Consider the following 18111-nt stretch of genomic DNA (forward strand, 5'->3'; position numbering starts at 1 on the left):
ACAGTGAGTCAACGTCTTTCCAAAATACAATGCTAACGTATTTGGCAAGTGGAAAGAATTTTTGGGAAAACAAATGTATAAGAAATTATTCTTTTTCTTTGTTCAGGTCCATTACGAAGATGGCGCTTGTTCTTTTACTAGCTACTACTAGCTTTTACTTGTCTTTTAGTAAGCTTACACGTTCGTATAGCTTGTTAAGGGTGTCATGTATTGTATGATTGCTCAAGTGGCTTTTTTGTACACAGATGGTGAAGTGTACTAGCTTATGCAGTTTATGACTTACTACTCAAGTGAGTGTTCTTTCCTATCAGACACCCCCGCCCCCTCCTACAATGTTCTGCAGCGCCGTTACCAGGTTACGCCCACTCCAGGGAAAAGGCCTCTCCCATGTACTAATTGTGGCCATGTTGTCCCTGCAAACTTCTTTGTCATCCGCCCACCTAATTTTCTGCCACTGCCTGCTACGCTTCCCTTCCCTTGGAATCCAGTCCGTAACCCTTAATGACCATCGGTCATCTTCCCTCCTCATTACATGTCCTGCCCATGCCCATATCTTTTTCTTGTCATTAACACGCGTTTGTTCCCTCACCCAATCTGCTCTTTTCTTATACCTTAAAGTTACACCCATCATTCTTCTTTCCATAGCTCGTTGCGTCGTCCTCAATTTAAGCGGAACCCTTTTCCTAAGCCTCCGGGTTTCTGCCCCCATACGTGAGTACTGCTAAGACACAGCTGTTGTAACTTTTAACTATCTCATCCATATTAGTAATGATACTGCGGGCTTTGTATCTTAACACATACATCTGATTCTTGCCTATTCCTAGTTTCTTCTTCACTGCTTTTAGGCTTCCTCCATTCCTGAGAGCTTGTTCAATTCTATCCATATGACAGTTCCTTATATCGGCTCTCTTACGCTTGTTGATTAACTTAAAAAGTTCTGCCAGTTCTATTCTAGCTGCAGGGTTAGAGGCTTTCATACATTAGCGTTTCTTGATAAGATCTCTCATCTCCTACGATAGCTTACTGGTATCCTGTCTAACGGAGTTACCACCCAGTTTTATGGCACACTCCTTAATAACGCCCATAAGATTGTCGCTCATTGCTTCAACACTGAGGTCCTCTCCCTGAGTTAAAGCCGAATACCTGTTTTGCGGCTTGATCCGGAATTCCCTCGTACCGCTAACTCATTGATTGGCTTCTTAAATACCAGTTTCTTCCGTTCCATCCTCATGTCTAGGCTAATTCGAGATCTTACCATCTCATGGTCACTACAGCGCACCTTGCCGAGCACGTCCACATCTTGTATGATTCCAGGGTTAGCACAGAGTATGAAGTCTATATCATTCCTAGTCCCGCCATTTGAGGTCCTTCAAGTCCACTTTCGGTTAACCCGCTTGCGGAGGAAGGTATCCATTATCCGCATATTATTCTGTTCTGCATACTGTCCTAATAACTCTCCCCTGCCATCCCTAGAGCCTAGGCCATATTCCCCCACTAACTTGTCTCCAGCCTGCTTCTTGCCTACCCTGGCATTGAAGTCTGGAATTAGTCTAGTGTATTTTGTTTTGACTTTACCCATCGCCGATTCCACATCTTCATAAAAGCTTTCGACTTCCTGGTCTTCGTGACTGGATGTAGCGGCGTAGACCTGTTCGACCTTCAATTTGTACCTCTTATTAAGTTTCACAACGAGACATGCCGCGCTTTTGTTAATGCTATCGAATTCCTGTATGTTACGAGCTATATCCTTATTAATGAGGAATCCGACTCCTAGTTCTCGTCTCTCCGCTAAGCCCCGGCAGCACAAGACGTACCCGCTTTTTAGCACTGTAGATGCTTCTTTCGTCCTCCTAAACTCACTGAGCCCGATTGTATCCCATTTAGTACCCTCTAATTCCTCCCATAACACAGCTAGACTCCCATCACTAGATAACGTTCTAACGTTAAACGTTACCTGGTTTAGATTCAAATTGCAGCCTGTCCGGAGCCAGGGATTCTTAGCACCCTCTACTGCATCACAGGTCTGAGCACCGCTGTGGTCAGTTCCTTCGCGGCTGCTGGGGACTAAGGGCCGGGTTTGATTGTTGTGTTCATATAGGAGGTTGTGGCCAAGTACTGCACCAGAGTGGCCAATCTTGCTCTGGTGAGAGCGTGCGTTACCGGTTCTGGTCACCGGGATGCGGCCGCACTCCATGCCTGTTTAGGCAATTTTGTTAACACGGGGATTCTTTTTTATCTGGTAGAAAATTGCGCGGCACCGGGTTTCGAACCATGGTCCTCTTGCACGCGAGAGGACCGTGGGTCAAATCCCGGTGCCGTTCGAGTATAATAATTATTGAATGTATACATATATACATATATATACTGCCACTAGGTGTAACGAGCCAATGCTGAGGCAGAAGTGACTGGAACGCGCGCTCGGCATGAGGTGGTCGCTCAAGAAGTAGACGCTGAGGACGCCGGCTTGAGTTTTTGTACGCCATCTTGTACAACTGTCTGTCTCGTGGACGCCGGCTACATCTTCAATTGTCTTTTCGTGACAAAACTGGTGGAGGTGCGAGGTACGGTTCCTCCGGTGCCACAAACCCCTCCTGGTAGGAGTACCAGCCCCATACTAGTGGACACTTGGCCCTTGTTCACCGGGCCAGCAGGAGAATCCGAGGATTGCCTCCGGAGCTTGAAAATCTCTCCGTAGCAACATCGACGCCCCCACGGACCAGTATGGAAGGAACATCCGCACCTGTTTCGTCGTACTACTATCGCTTTTACTGAGCCAATAGCAGACGTTGCTGAAAGCTTTGCGTCTATAACAAAGGATAACCCAGCTCAGACACTCAGCAATATCTATATCAATTCGGACCTTTTGGAAGAAAAGCAAAAAACGCTGCGCGAGTGGTTACTTCGGTTCAAGTAGTGCTTCGCATCTTCTTCTAAGGTACGCCAGACGCCCATCACGAGACACCGAATAATCACGTATGACGATTCTCGTCCCATATGACAACTGCCTTATCGCGTATCGGCGAAAGAGCGCGACGTGAAGCATTGCACCGGATGCACGTATATAGAACTGTGTATGTTGAGTGAGATAAGAGCTGCACTATAGGCATCGCAGGCAGTTTTAATTGGAGGCAAACTTGGCAAGTGCGCCTCGAATGATAAATTGTTTTGTCTAAACCGAAACAGCGCGAATTGGTAGGCTGCATGAAAGAGACATTCTTATTGAATGACAGGAAGTTATTCGGCATATATCTCGCGATCACTCAGGAAATGGTTGTTGTGGAACGACGAGTCGGTTCTGATGTACTTCGCTATAAAAACGCGCGAGATAGTGTCGAGCAGCCTATATTGGCTTTTGTGTGTGTATATATATATCAATTCTAAATATTGTAAGGCAGTTTGTCGTGTGCGTATCATGGACACGCATGCTTATATCGCCTTCCGTTTCCCTACCACGGTTGCGCTTTAAAACCAACAGCGCGCGCATGCGGTCCCATAGATGAGATGAATACATATATATAGAAAAGTATCAGTCATAGCTCTCGTAGTACAGTCTTCTGAGCCGTTTCCCTTTCCTTTTTCTTCTCTTTTTTTTCTTTGAAAGAAGTCCTATTAGGGTTACTATAATTACACGAAGGTATTTCGCCCTCGCCAGCAGCAGTACTTGAGATAGCTATTCCGGCGGCTAGCTTCCCACGCTATGCGTGCCGCCCCCGCACCTGTTTAAGCTTTTTCCTAGACGCTAGAGCTATACAATATCCGCGCAACCTTGAGCGATCGGAAAGCACGTTTTCCACCCTGGGCCGGCGGAGAGGGGAGATTTCGTTCCGGCCGCGAAGCTCTCTACATCTCAGTAAGGTGCCTCGCGGTGGTCTCGTGCTGAAGATGCCCTCTCGGTGAGCGCATATTTCCCCCCTCATCTTTTAAGAGATTCAATACATACAAGCATTTGTCTCGCAAACCAGATTTATTTCAAGGGAATTTCCCACGTCTCAATAATTTCTCTCGTCGTATACGAGTGCTGATTGCCGTGTTATAGTTTGTTAACGAAGCTTCCCCTCAAGTCTAAATATTTTAAGGCAGTTTTCCTAGTCTATAAAGCCGCTCGAGTTCACGCTGCTCCTCTGACGGCCATATTTCAAAGAAATTATGCCTTCCAACCACTCAGAATGCCGGTGACAACTTCACGTTTGATCATTTCTGGATATTGTAAATAGTAAACAGCTACTTTTGCTTACATGATCGGCCATGACATTGAAATTGCTGATACAACGGAAAGCATTGCACCGGATGCACGCATATAGAACTGTGTATGTTGAGTGAGATACGAGCTGCACTATAGGCATCGCAGGCAGTTTTAATTGGAGGCAAACTTGGCAAGTGCGCCTCGAATGATAAATTGTTTTGATAAATCGACTGCCGCGGACATCAGTCCCTTTCCACATAAGTATGAGGCTCGGAGCAGGAGCTTTGGCGTTTGAAAGTAACCGTTGGCTTGACGAACCAACCGACTGAGCTACCTTTCCGGGCAACATTGAAGGATCACGAGTTCAAATCACATGTTATGTTCCTTTTTCTTCTTTTTTTTCTTCTAATGTATTTTCCTTCCTTTTATCACTGTACGGAAACCCTCCTAAAAAAAATTATATATCCTCAATTATGTGTGGCCACACATGTGCAGGTCATAAATACCAGGTTCTCTAGCCGAGTGCCATCCATGCGGTATAACCGAGCTCAGATTGGTCCACCTTGACTGATCAAATAGGGCACCACTGTAGGTTAAATGAGGCGTACAACTCCTGCGGGACCCGCCGTGGTTGCTCAGTGGTCATGGTGTTAGACTGCTGAGCACGAGGTCGCGGGATCGGACCCCGGCCACGGCGGCCGCATTTCGATGGGGGCGAAATGCGAAAACACCCGTGTACTTAGAATTAGGTGCAGGTTAAAGAACCCCAGGTGGTCGAAATTTTCGGAGTCCTCCACTACGGCGTGCATAATCAGAAAGTGGTTTTGTCACGCAAAACACCATAATTCAATTTTTAATTTAACTCCTGCGGGGACGGTAGAGTATCCGTCTCCAGTGCAAGAGGACCGTGATTCAAATCCCGGTGCCGCGCAATTCTCCACCGGGAAATACAAAAAAAAAACCCGTGTGTTGAGAAAATTGCACAAACAGGCCTGGAGTGCGGCCTGATCCCGGTGACCAGAACCGGTAACGCACTCTCACCAGAGCAGGATTGGCCACCCTGGTGCAGTACTTGGCCACAACCTCCTATATGAATACAACAATCAAACCCCGGCCCTCAGTCCCCAGCAGCCGCGAAGCAACTGACCACGGCGGCGGTCAGATCTGTAACGCTGCAGAGGGTGCTAAGAATACCTGGCTCCGGACAGGCCGCCATTGGAATCTGAACCTGGCAACGTTTAACGTTAGAACGCTATCTAGTGAGGCGAGTCTAGCAGTGTTATTGGAGGAATTAGAGGGTAGTAAATGGGATATAGTAGGGCTCAGTGAGGTTAGGAGGACAAAAGAAGCATATACAGTGCTAAAAAGCGGGCATGTACTGTGTTACCGGGGCTTAGCGGAGAGACGAGAACTAGGAGTCGGATTCCTGATTAATAAGGAAATAGCTGGTAACATACAGGAATTCTATAGCATTAACGAGAGGGTGGCAGGTCTTGTTGTGAAACTTAATAAGAGGTACAAATTGAAGGTGGTACAAGTCTATGCCCCTACATGCAGTCATGATGACCAGGAAGTCGAAAGCTTTTATGAAGACGTGGAATCGGCGATAGGTAAAGTCAAAACAAAATACACTATACTGATGGGCGACTTCAATGCCAGGGTAGGCAAGCAGCAGGCTGGAGACAAGTCAGTGGGGGAATATGGCATAGGCTCTAGGAATAGCAGAGGAGAATTATTAGTAGAGTTTGCAGAACAGAATAATATGCGGATAATGAACACCTTTTTCCGCAAGCGGGTTAGTCGAAAGTGGACGTGGAGGAGCCCGAATGGTGAGACTAGAAATGAAATCGACTTTATACTCTGCGCGAACCCTGGCATCATACAAGATGTAGACGTACTCGGCAAGGTACGCTGCAGTGACCATAGGATGGTAAGAACTCGAATTAGCCTAGACTTGAGGAGGGAACGGAAGAAACTGGTACACAAGAAGCCAATCAATGAGTTAGCGGTAAGAGGGAAACTAGAGGAATTCCGGATCAAGCTACAGAACAGGTATTCGGCTTTAACTCAGGTAGAGGACCTTAGTGTTGAAGCAATGAACGACTATCTCATGGGAACCATTAAGGAGTGCGCAATAGAAGTCGGTGGTAACTCCATTAGACAGGAAACCAGTAAGCTATCGCAGGAGACGAAAGATCTGATCAAGAAACGCCAATGTATGAAAGCCTCTAACCCTACAGCAAGAATAGAACTGGCAGAACTTTCTAAGTTAATCAACAAGCGTAAGACAGCGGACATCAGGAACTATAATATGGATAGAATTGAACAGGCTCTCAGGAACGGAGGAAGCCTAAAAACAGTGAAGAAGAAACTAGGAATAGGCAAGAATCAGATGTGTGCGTTAAGAGACAAAGCCGGCAATATCGTTACTAATATGGATGAGATAGTTCAAGTGGCTGAGGAGTTCAATAGAGATTTATACAGTACCAGTGGCACCCACGACGATAGTGGAAGAGAGAATAGCCTAGAGGAATTCGAAATCCCACAGGTAACGCCAGAAGAAGTAAAGAAAGCCTTAGGAGCTATGCAAAGGGGGAAGGCAGCTGGGGAGGATCAGGTAACAGCAGATTTGTTGAAGGATGGTGGTCAGATTGTTCTAGAGAAACTGGCCACCCTGTATACGCAATGCCTCATAACCTCGAGCGTACCGGAATCTTGGAAGAACGCTAACATAATCCTAATCCATAAGAAAGGGGACGCCAAAGACTTGAAAAATTATAGACCGATCAGCTTACTGTCCGTTGCCTACAAAGTATTTACTAAGGTAATCGCAAATAGAATCAGGAACACCTTAGACTTCTGTCAACCAAAGGACCAGGCAGGATTCCGTAAAGGCTACTCAACAATAGACCATATTCACACTATCAATCAAGTGATAGAGAAATGTGCAGAATATAACCAACCGTTATATATAGCTTTCATTGATTACGAGAAAGCGTTTGATTCAGTCGAAACCTCAGCAGTCATGGAGGCATTACGGAATCAGGGTGTAGATGAGCCATATGTAAAGATACTGGAAGATATCTATAGCGGCTCCACAGCCACCGTAGTCCTCCACAAAGAAAGCAACAAAATCCCTATAAAGAAAGGCGTCAGACAGGGAGATACGATATCTCCAATGCTATTCACAGCATGTTTACAGGAGGTATTCAGAGGCCTGGAGTGGGAAGAATTGGGGATAAAAGTTGATGGAGAATACCTTAGCAACTTGCGATTCGCTGATGATATTGCCTTGCTTAGTAACTCAGGAGACCAATTGCAATGCATGCTCACTGACCTGGAGAGGCAAAGCAGAAGGGTGGGTCTGAAAATTAATCTGCAGAAAACTAAAGTAATGTTTAACAGGCTCGGAAGAGAACAGCAGTTTACGATAGGTAGCGAAGCACTGGAAGGGGTAAGGGACTACATCTACTTAGGGCAGGTAGTGACCACGGATCCGGATCATGAGACTGAAATAACCAGAAGAATAAGAATGGGCTGGGGTGCGTTTGGCAGGCATTCTCAAATCATGAACAGCAGGATGCCACTATCCCTCAAAAGGAAAGTGTATAACAGCTGTGTGTTACCAGTACTCACATATGGGGCAGAAACCTTTCGACTTACGAAAAGGGTTCTGCTGAAATTGAGGACGACGCAACGAGCTATGGAAAGAAGAATGATGGGTGTGACATTAAGGGATAAGAAAAGAGCAGATTGGGTGAGGCAACAAACGCGGGTAAACGACATCTTAGTTGAAATCAAGAAAAAGAAATGGGCATGGGCCGGACATGTAATGAGGAGGGAAGATAACCGATGGTCACTAAGGGTTACGGACTGGATTCCAAGGGAAGGGATGCGTAGCAGGGGGCGGCAGAAAGTTAGGTGGGCGGATGACATTAAGACGTTTGCAGGGACAACAATTAGTACATGACAGGGGTAGTTGGAGAAGTATGGGAGAGGCCTTTGCCCTGCAGTGGGCGTAACTTGGCTGATGATGATGATGATGATGATGATGATGATGATGATGATGATGATGATGAAAAGAATTCGGGACGATGACGTCATACAACCATCTCAAAGCCCTTGGTCGTCGCCGGTGGTCCTCGTTAAAAAGAAAGACGGAACGCTTCGGTTCTGTGTTGACTATAGAAAGTTGAATAAAGTCACAAAGAAAGACGTTTATCCGCTTCCGCGGATCGATGATTCGTTAGATCAACTGCTGCGAACGAGGTATTTTTCATCCATACATTTGAAGAATGGATATTGACAAATCGAAGTTGACGAACGAGCTCGCAAGACAACTGCCTTTGTTACCCCGGATGGACTGTACGAATTTAAAGTACATCCATTCGGCCTGTGTTCTGCACCGGCCACATTCCAGAGAATGATGGACACTGTTCTGACTGGTATGAGGTGGCACAGTTGTTTAATATGTATAGATGAGATCGTCGTGTTTGCGGCGACCTTCGAAGAACATCTGAAGCTTTTAAAGGCGGTACTTGAGGCGCTCCGCTCCGCTAATCTGACACTAAAGCCAGCAAAGTGTCTTTTCGGTTACGAAGAGTTGAAGTTTCTCGGTCATGTCGTGAATGCCGCCGGCGTCCAGCCTGACCCAGACAAAACATCTGCTGTCGCTGCTTTCCTCACTCCTCGTGACAAGAAAGCAGTATGCCGCTTTCTCGGTTTGTGTACGTACTATCGTCGCTTCATCGATAATTTCTCCCGGATCGCCGAACCACTCATACGCCTCGCGCGAGAAGACGCACCCTTCGTACGCAGCTTTCATCTAGTTACGGCAGCGCCTGCAGGAATCACCCGTCCTGGCTCACTTTGACAAGGACGCTGACACCGAGGTGCATACCGACGCATGTAACATCGGACTTGGCGCTGTATTCGTTCAACACCAGGAAGGCGTCGAGCGAGTGATCGCTTACGCCAGTCGCACCCTTTCACGCGCCGAAATCAACTACTCACCTCCGAGAAAGAGTGTCTAGTGGTTGTGTGGGCCATCATGGAATTTTGGCCTTATCTCTACGGCCACCATTCCTTGGGTTGGTTAGCCAACCTACGAGACCCGTCCGGACAACTTGCCCGATGGAGCCTCCGTCTGCAGGAGTTGGATGTTATCATCGTCTACAAATCGGGGCGGATAAAACGAAGATGCGGACACGTTGTCGCGAGCTCCCGTAAAAACTTGCGATGAGGACATGGACGAAGACAGCGCATTCCTTGGTGCGCTCACCGCATCTGACCTCATCATACGGCAGCGCGAGGACGCCGAAATACGCCCTCTCATTGATCACCTAGAAGGCAAGAATGTTACAATCCCACGACACATTTCTCGCAGTCTTTCCACCTTCTGCCTACGAAATGGTGTCTTCTACAAGAAAAACTCAAGTGCCAATGACAGAGAAAATCTATTGGTCGTACCTGCCTCCCTCCGTGATGACATTCTCCTAACCTGCCATGATGAGTCCACGTCTGGACACTGGGGATTTTCACGTACTTTTTCCAGAGTACGCCAGATGTACTTCTGGCGCAAACTTTCTACCAAGGCGAAGCGTTACGTGCAAAGCTTCCGTGAGTGTCATCGCAGGAAATCACCGTCTTTGAAGCCCGGGGGGTTACTCCATCCCATCGCACCACCTAGCGCGCCGTTTGATCAAATCGGCAAAGATCTTCTGGGACCCTTTACCTTGTCAGCCAGCGGAAACAAGTGGAATATAGTCGCCACAGACTAACACGCTACGCCCAGACGAAAGCTGCACAACGTGTCATGGCCTACGAAGTTGCCCAGTTCTATATTGATCACATAATCCTCAGACATGGTGCCCCGTCACATGTCATCACCGACAGAGTCACTGCCTTTACAGCCCAACTGATAGAGGACATATTCAAGCTGAGCTGCACGCAGCATCGCAAGGCCACTGCCTGCCATCCGCAGACCAACGGACTGACGGAACGGCTAAACAAAACCATTGCTGACATGCTGTCTATGTATGTAGACTTCCAGCATAAAACATGGGATCAAGTCCTGCCGTACGTTACATTCGCGTACAAGACCGCCATTCAGGAAACAACACGATTCTCACCGTTCCGTCTTGTTTACGGGCGCGAGGTCAAGACCACGCTAGACGCAATGCTTCCGCATGACACCGATGCATCACTTACTTCCGACGCCAAACAACTTACTCAACCCGCAGAGGAAGCTCGTCAACTTGCGCGCATACACATCACGAAGCAGCAGAGTACAGGCGCACGACGCTACAACCTTCGACACCGGCAAGTCGTGTACCAGCCAGGTGACCAAGTCTGGGTGTGGGCTCCAATCTGTCACCAGGGGTTGTCTGAGAAGCTGCTGAGTAGATACTTTGGACCCTACAAATTGATACGCCGCGTTAGTGAACTATGAGGTCATTCCCGACGGTGCCGCGTCACCTCGGCGTCGACAGTACCACTCGGAGATAGTGCATGTTATTCGCCTCAAACCGTATTTCGCGCACTAAGGCGGCGCCAACCAGATGTCGTATGACTTCCACACTTCCACTTCATTTAGTAAGCATCGGGTCGATGCTTTCCTTTTGGCGGGGGAATAGTGCCAATAGGTGTCACGAGCCAGCGCTGAGAAAGAAGTGACTGGAACGCGCGCCCGGCAGGAGCTGGGCGCTGAAGTAGAGGCTGAGGACGCCGGCTTGAGTTTTTGTATGCCATCTTGTGCAACTGTCTGTCTCGTAGACGCCGCGTACATCTTCAGTTGTCTTTTTGCGACAAAACGGTGAAGAAGACACCATAGCAAAACTGTGAATAACGAAAGTACTATTTTGTTGCGGGATACTGTGCCTACAAAATCAAATGACACTCTAAGCTCTACGATAGGGGCTAACACAGCCGGCAATCATCGAAGTGCGATCAGCGCGCCAAGTGCTTCGGCTTTTACGCATCACTCGTCAAATGTTCCATTGTTATGGCTGCCACTCGCGTGGTTTCCGAAACTACTACACAATTCGTATCGCGCATGCAATCTGATTATACAATGTCTGGCGAGGACACAAAACAGATAAAGTTAACGATAACATACGCGTGCACGCGCGTCTAGCGCAGAGTGATAACATTGGGTTGTTAACTAGCGAAATGGAAGTCCCAGAGAAATAGATAATTACGTAGACGTGGCAGTATATATACATTATGAATACAGATAAAGAATTATTGAGATGTGTTCCAAAACATTTATCGCTGTTATCTGAAGCAGTGCTTTCCGGACTGTTGCTAGCAGTGTATATCCTGTAGTCTTGGTAATCATTCAAGTAAGATCTCTGCAGGACAGATTCATTAGATCGAATCATTTCTTCAGTTTCACAGTTCTGAACAGGTAATGTTGCAAGAGCAAAGATATTTTCGTTGAACTCCGACCTCATCAACTTGCAGTCCATGAGATTGAGTTTATGGCTTAAGTAAAGCGTCTGAACTGCAAGTCAGTCTGTTAACCTGCAGCCGTGCGGCAGTTTCATGCAGTCTGTAAATTTATTTCTCCTAATCGGAGCGTGTAAGAACCGCCGCACATCAGACAAGAGAGCTATGGAAAAATCTCTTCTGTGCGCTTTGGCTTAGAGCTTATGCAAGAAGACAAAAACGCCCATAAATAAAGACAGGCTCCTACTGTTGTCACATTGATATATACATCATCATTATCATCATCATCATGATGTCCACTGCAGGACGAAGGCCTCTCCCTGCGATCTCCAATTACCCCTTTCCTACGCAAACCAATTCCAAGTAGCACCCGCAAATTTCATAATTTCGTCACTCCATCTAGTCTGCTGCCATCCTCTACTGCGCTTTCCTTCTTTTCGTACCCATTCTGTTACCCTAATGGTCCAACGGTTGTCTTGACTGCGCATTACATGACCTGCCCAGCGCCATTTTCTTCTCTTAATGTGTATTAGAATATCGTCTATGCCCGTTTGCTCTCTGATCCAAACTGCTCTCTTTCTGTCTCTTAGTTAGCCTGGTATTCTTCGTTCCATCGCTCTTTGCGCGGTCCTTAACTCGTTGTCAAGCTTCTTTGTCAGGATCCAAGTCTCTGCGCCGTATGTCAGCACCGGTAAAATGCACTGATTGTATACTTTCCTTTTCAATGATAACGGTAAGCTCCCAATCAGGAGCTCACGATGTCTGCCGTATGTGATCCAATCCATTTTTATTCTTCTGTGAATTTTCTTCTCATGGTCCGGGTTCCCAGTGATTAGATGACCTAGGTAAATGTACTCCTCCACAGACTCTAGAGGCTGACTTGCAATCTTGAACGCTTGTTCCCATGCCAGGTTATTTATCATTGTCGTTGTCTTCTGCATCTTCACCTTCAGTCCCACTCTTACACTTTCCTTGTTAAGGTCCTCAATCATTTGTTGAAACTCGTCTGCGAGACCAATGTCATCGGAAAAGCGATGGTTGTTGATGTATTCGCCATCGTTCTTTACTCCAAAGCCTTCCCAGTTTAATAGCTTGAATACTTCTAAGCACGCCGTGAATAGCATTGTAGAGATTGTCCCCTTGTATGACACCTTTCTCTATTGGTATTTTCCTACTTGTGTAGAATTAAGCTGGCTGTGGAATCTCTGTAGATATTTTCTAGTGTATTTACATAAGCGGTCTGTACTCCTTGATTATGCAATGCGTCTTTGACTGCTGGTATCTCTACAGAATCAAATGCTTTTTGTAATCTATAAAAGCCATATAGTGAGGTTTATTGTACTCTGCGGATTTCTCGATAACCTGGGTAATGACATGGATGTAATCCATTGTAACTTTTTCTAAAGCCAGCCTGCTCACTTGGTTGACTAAATTCCAGTGTTGTCGTTATTCTATTGGATATTATTTTGGTAAATATTTTATATAATACTGGGAGTAAGCTAATCGGCCTATAATTTTTAGTTCTTTAACGTCGCCCTTTTTGTGGATTAGTGTAATGTGAACTTTCTTCCAGTTTTCTGGGACCCGTGCAGTCGAGAGACACTTCGTATAGAAAGCCGCCAGTTTTCCTAGCGTTATGTCTGCTCCAGCTTTGATTAAATCAACTCTTATTTCATCCTCTCCTGCCGCTTTTCCCAGTTTCATGCCTTGCAAGGTCTTTCTGACCTCATCTCTAGTTATAGGAGGGGTTTCTGTATACTGTTCATTATTGTTTTGAATAGAGCGCTCCTGAGTCGTCTGGGTACTGTAAAGGTAAGTACAGAATTCTTCCGCTGCTTTTACTATATCTTCGAGATCGCTGATATCACCCTGTCCCAAGCAAAGTTTTTTTTCTCACTGATTTCAGGCTACGTCCATTTTTTACGGCTTCTTCAGTCTTCCCAACGTTATAGTTTTTAATGTCACTTAATTCCACCTTGCTGATCGCTTTTGACACGTCCGGGAATTCTAAATTATCTCTTGAGTTGGACACTTTCATTCTTTGTCGTTTCTTTATTAGGTCCTTTGTTACTTGGGAGAGCTTGCCTGCTGCTTGCCTTGGTGCCTTGCTTCCCACTTTAATTGCTGCCTCCGAAGCCAGCCTCGTTACGGTTTCATTCATTACCGGTATGTCATCATCATCTATCTGTTCTAAGGCTGCATATATTTTTGCAAGTACCAGCCTAAGTTTTTTTTGCTTTTACCCTTACTGCCTCTAGGTTGACGTGTCTTCTTTTTGACCAGTTTTACTCTTTCTCTGTTTAAATTGAAGTGGATCCTGGCCCTCACTAACCTATGATCACTACAGTTTACCCTACCTCTTACTTGAACAACCTCACGGTGTCTACCAATCGGGAAAACCGGGAATTCTCAGGAATTTTCTGCAACACTGCAACAAATGAATGGTTCGTACACCACATCCTCAACCCTAGCTCGCCGAGGAAGGAAAACTGCGCGTGATAAGTAAACTAGTTCATGGCCGGTGTATCTCCCACGGTGAAAGATTGATAAGGGCGTTCCATTTCGCGTGCAGCTGTTGCTTTAAAGACAGCTCTCTGCCGTGCCAGTGGTCGTCGAACATGGCAATCGCAGCGATGTTGGTGGTGGCCACGCGTGGGATCGAACTGAGAACCGTTTTCTTGTCGGTTTTACGGAATGAAATCCTCCGTATTTTATACCTTTTTTATCGGACGGAGAGATTCACAGAATGGAAGAGAGCGCTTTTGCGTACGGTAACACGGCATCGCTAAGACTCTCCAGTGACATCCTTCTTTTTAATTTTTGTGGTCCCGGCGTTCATTTACTGCTGCGGCAGCGACACGTCAAATGTCGTAGACGACAGATTGGCTCATCGGGGAATTTTAGAAATCTCCGGTCATGTGCCCCCGCACAGTGATGGCACGAGATCTTGTGGTAGAAAGGCAGCGGTGGGGTGCATAAAAAAAATAAAAAGATAAGAAAATGCTGCTCAAGGGCGGGAAATTCAAACCTTAAAAACGCTGCGGTGATCTTTTCTTGCACGAACGTGGCCAGCAGGCGCACCGTTCAGACTCCCATCCGGCTGGCAGCTCCAGCAGAACGAACCCTCGTCGGGAGGTACGCATCATGTGCTTAATGTGACGCGCCGAGTTGTGCTCAAAACGTTTCACTCGAATGTGAGGCCTTGTGGTAGGTGGTCAACCTGCACAATTTTCAGTCGCACCGTCGCGCTGAGATTTGCACAAAGCAGGCGACCTTAACGGCTCACTTGTGTCTTCACCCTTTCTGCAGCTTTGGACAGTGATTAAACTAGAGCTAATGAGAAGGAGGGAATCGGGGGTGGGCGGGGAGAGGTACCTGACCTTGTAGTTTTTCTGGGAACGCAGCGAGCCTAAGCACTAAGGAGCGAGCCATAGTCACCTAGCCTGCTTGAGCAAATCAGGGTTTACTACGTCTAGTGCAGTGTAGCATATTGCCTATCTCTATTTTCTCATCGACCATTTATCTCTATTTTTACAGCTACCCGTGCCTCCAACGACCCCTGTTCATTGGATCTCTTCCCCGCTTTTTCTTTGATGCGAATTAGTATTATTAGCTTACTTCAGCTACTTTGATCTATGCAGCCTCTTGAACACGCTCTTCGATGAAGAAGGAAATACTCATTTTTTTTTGCATTTCACGGAATGGAACCCGCGTCACACGGGTTGCTCAAGAATAGAAGCCCGGCGCTTAAGTACGAATGCCCGTGGCCTGCCAGGGATTAATTATCAACGTTAAGCACGCAGCGGTGCGCCACGCATCTCTGAGGCCACGATAAGATGGGGAACTTCGTGGGTGCGCCGCTGGATGACCCACCGTGACGAAACTGAAAAATCGGCGGCCTAAATTCACGAGTATCTGTACTTGAAAAGCGTGGACGCAGAGTGGAGAAAGAGGTCAAGAAAGTTGGCAGCCAAATACAGGGTGATGGAAAGTATACATAGACAACCAGGAGTCATCAGAAAGAAAGAGAAACAAAGACAGTTAATTTGATGCAAGGAATAGAAACAAAAAAGGACCATGGAGGTTTACTAGAATGAGAACAAATTAGAAGTGAAAATCTGTACGATAACACAAAGGGCAGTGCCTTGCTATCAGGCTCAAACCGGTTGCCTAAGGACAAAAACATACGGGAGCAAATATTCGCAACAAGATGAGGCATCTGTATGCTGCAGCAAAAATCCGAAGACCACTCAGCATATCCTAATGGAATGTGAAGAGATATACCCAGAGTGAACCGTAGGTAACGTACACCTTCCAGAAGCGCTTGGGTTTAAAGTGGATGGAAGGATAAACTGGTAAGCAGGCGAGATAAGCAAGATATGTTTAGAGTATTGGTGGAGAAAAAAAAGCAGGGAAGAAATTCATACGACCAGATCTATTACAGTCATGGCTAGCGGTACAAGGTAGATTTTGAAGGGGGGGGGGGAAGCTGAAGGACATGTCCGCAAGAAGGCTAGATAAAAAAGACATGCATACCATACGTTATTAAATCAGGCAGTCTAGGTGACTATTTTTCTCCGTCCCGTTTTTATGGTGATACCATTGAATTATCATCATCATCACACATACGCGACGCATTTCGGTGGTGGCAATACGGTGTGTCGCTATACATTGCTTGAATGATAATCGTATGAACGTCGACAGTATAATCGCGAGGAGAGATCATTCTGCCTAATTCTTTTTTCACCAAAACTCTAAATGTCTCTTAGCACTCGCATTACCTTTGTACCTCAGCGCTTCTGGAATGTGGACGTTACCCGTGGTCCTGCCTGGTTGAGCAGCAGATAACTTATCTCGTGGCGCCATCATGTGACGCCGAGTTCAACCAGAATTATCAAATTTCTGGACGATTTTTCGGCAAGCTCCCGCGCTCGAGGCCTGGGAGTGTGCGACCAAGACGGATGACCCATAATGCCAAGTCGTGCTAGCAGGGCGGGCTAAACCATGTGGCGTCCCCATGTCCTCTACGCTAGCTTCTTCTGTCAGGGTCTCAACTATTAATTTATTCTCGTTTAAAGTTCACTAATCCCTCTTTCTCTGCTTATAGCTACTTAGCTGCCTGCTCAAGGTTGTCGTCATGCTTCACATATTATGCATGGTCTGCTTATTTTTCGACGAGAACAGTCATGTGCCACAAGAACCTTTCTAGCGTATAGTAGTTAAACAGTACGTCATTAGGTGTCACTACTAGTGCTGTTGATACTGTGGACAGATAAGCAGAAGTTCAGAGTATTGGTAGGCAAAAGCAGGGAAGTGTTTGATAGAACCGGAGCCATTACAGGCATAGGCATCCCTACAATATAGAGATAGAGGTTTTTCACGAAGAAAGAACATATCAAGGAGGAGGGATTGGCATAATTCTACACGGCAAGATATGTATATAATGCCCGATTATATCAAGCAGGCTACGTGACTGCTTGTGGCCGCCCAGTTTATGTTAGAAAATAAATAAATAAAAGTGAATCAGTCAATCAACTGGGTGCCAGTAAAAATCATCACCAGGGCGGTCCAATCTTGTGTCCATGTATTCATTCCCTAGGTGGTCGTATAACAAAAAGGCTAAATGTCGCCTTTATGTGTTTCCTCTCCGTTTGACACTCTCATTTACGTACGCTTGCTGAAAGTACGTTTGGCTGGTTTCTATCGTGCTCTGTCTGGGATAGCAGATTCGGACCTATAAGAGTTGACATGAATCTCAAGTTCCTTGTACACTTTCTTTTTTTCTTCTTGACCGTTCTGTTTCAATGCCGTTTGCGAAGCAGTCCCCGGAGCGGGTGCCACATTGCCCTTCGTGGGTGTCCCGCTACGAGCAAAATAAAATATAGAATGCAATGATTTCGGCGTTTTCACTGACGCTGGAGGCATCGTCAAGTGCTACAGTAAGCAAACATGAAATTTCCTAGGGCACGTTGCCGGGCTACTTGGTTTGTATTCATAGTAGACACGGATAGGCGCAATGCGAGAGCCACCAAGATTAAGAAGATGAATAAGTTCTAAGCGTTCTGAATGTGTTTTCTTATTCTTTGTCACTGTCATAATGCGCTGCTCCGTGTCCATTATGAAGCAAACGTGGATTGAAAATAACGTGCATAATTTGAGGCACAGGGCCCAGTTAAGGTCATTTGTTTTGCGGGAAATTCAGTGCTCTTCGTGGGATCTCGAGCGATAGTCCTACCACAAAATTTTCCAACAGCTTAAGTCTTGCTGTTGCTCGCTTACGGCGCCCAATTTCCCATCTTGTAGCGGGAACAGTGTGAGACTGAAACAGCGCTGTACTCCTCGTACCTCGCGCTGTTCCCACTTCAAGCTGCAGTATGCCAACTAGCTCTGTGTCGCACCCTTCAGCAGCTGCGAACTGTCTCCTCGAATGTTATAGCGTTCGTCTAAAGTGTATGACATAATCCGTGTCACACGGGTGA

At 46.4% G+C, this 18111-nt stretch overlaps 1 protein-coding gene across 8 annotated transcripts in view; it reads left to right on the plus strand.

The window, feature by feature from the left end:
- The window catches only part of LOC142592692 (uncharacterized), a 106527-nt gene that overhangs the window by 24206 nt on the left and 64210 nt on the right, over nt 1-18111 (plus strand). For 2 of the 8 annotated variants that reach the window (XR_012830774.1, XR_012830773.1), the window contains exon 6: nt 13692-13792. The exons of the other annotated variants lie outside the window; for them this stretch is intronic. The gene's annotated coding sequence lies outside the window, so the exon portion shown is untranslated. Of the gene's footprint in view, nt 1-13691; nt 13793-18111 lie in introns of those variants that run through there. 8 annotated transcript variants of the gene reach the window in all.

The sequence above is a fragment of the Dermacentor variabilis genome, chromosome 9, assembly GCF_050947875.1.
Source record: "Dermacentor variabilis isolate Ectoservices chromosome 9, ASM5094787v1, whole genome shotgun sequence".
Taxonomy (NCBI): Eukaryota; Metazoa; Arthropoda; class Arachnida; order Ixodida; family Ixodidae; genus Dermacentor; species Dermacentor variabilis.